Genomic DNA, 802 nt, shown 5'->3' on the forward strand with positions numbered 1-802 from the left:
AGTGGGACCCCAAAAAAACGTCAGTGGGACCCCAAAAAATTCAGCAGGACCCTAAAAACGTCAGTGGGACCTCAAAAAGCTGAGCGGGACCCTAAAATACTGGGGAGACCCTAAAATATCGGGGGGAACCTAAAACATCAGGGGAACCCTAAAATATCAGGGGGACCCTATAAATGATGGGGGGACCCCAAAAAAGTCAGCAGGACCCTAAAAACATCAGCGGGACCCTAAAATATCAGGGGGACCTTAAAAATGTCAGCGGGACCCCAAAAAAGTCAGCAGGACCCGAAAAACCTGAGAGGGACCCTAAAAACGTCAGGGGGAACCTAAAATATCGGGGAGACCCTAAAAATATCGGGGGGACCCTAAAAATGTCAGGGGGACCCCAAAAAGCTGAGCGGGACCCTAAAAACGTCAGGGGGAGCCTAAAATATCGGGGAAACGCTAAAAATATCAGCGGGACCCTAAAAATGTCAGGGGGAACCTAAAATATCGGGGGTACCTAAAAACGTCAGCGGGACCCCAAAAACGTCAGCAGGACCCTAAAAATATCGGGGAAACCCTAAAATATTGGGGGGACCTTAAAAATATCGACGGGACCCTAAAAATGTCAGGGGGACCCCAAAAAGCTGAGCGGGACCCTAAAAACGGCAGGGGGAGCCTAAAATATCGGGGAAACCCTAAAATATTGGGGGGAACCGAAAACATCAGGGGAACCCTATAAACCTGAGCGGGACCCTAAAAAGATCAGGGGGACCCCAAAAAACTGAGCGGGACCCTAAAACATCAGCGGGACCCTAAA

At 49.6% G+C, this 802-nt stretch overlaps 1 long non-coding RNA gene across 1 annotated transcript; it reads right to left on the reverse strand.

Annotated features, from left to right (window-relative positions):
- Positions 1-359: 359 nt before the first annotated feature.
- On the reverse strand, positions 360-796 carry LOC116438941. The gene is made up of 3 exons (XR_004237987.1): positions 727-796; positions 503-629; positions 360-405 (listed from the first exon to the last, which is right to left on the reverse strand). It is a non-coding gene; the product is annotated as an uncharacterized LOC116438941 (long non-coding RNA).
- Between the last annotated feature and the right edge of the window lie 6 nt (positions 797-802).

The sequence above is a fragment of the Corvus moneduloides genome, unplaced genomic scaffold, assembly GCF_009650955.1.
Source record: "Corvus moneduloides isolate bCorMon1 unplaced genomic scaffold, bCorMon1.pri scaffold_187_arrow_ctg1, whole genome shotgun sequence".
Classification (NCBI taxonomy): Eukaryota; Metazoa; Chordata; class Aves; order Passeriformes; family Corvidae; genus Corvus; species Corvus moneduloides.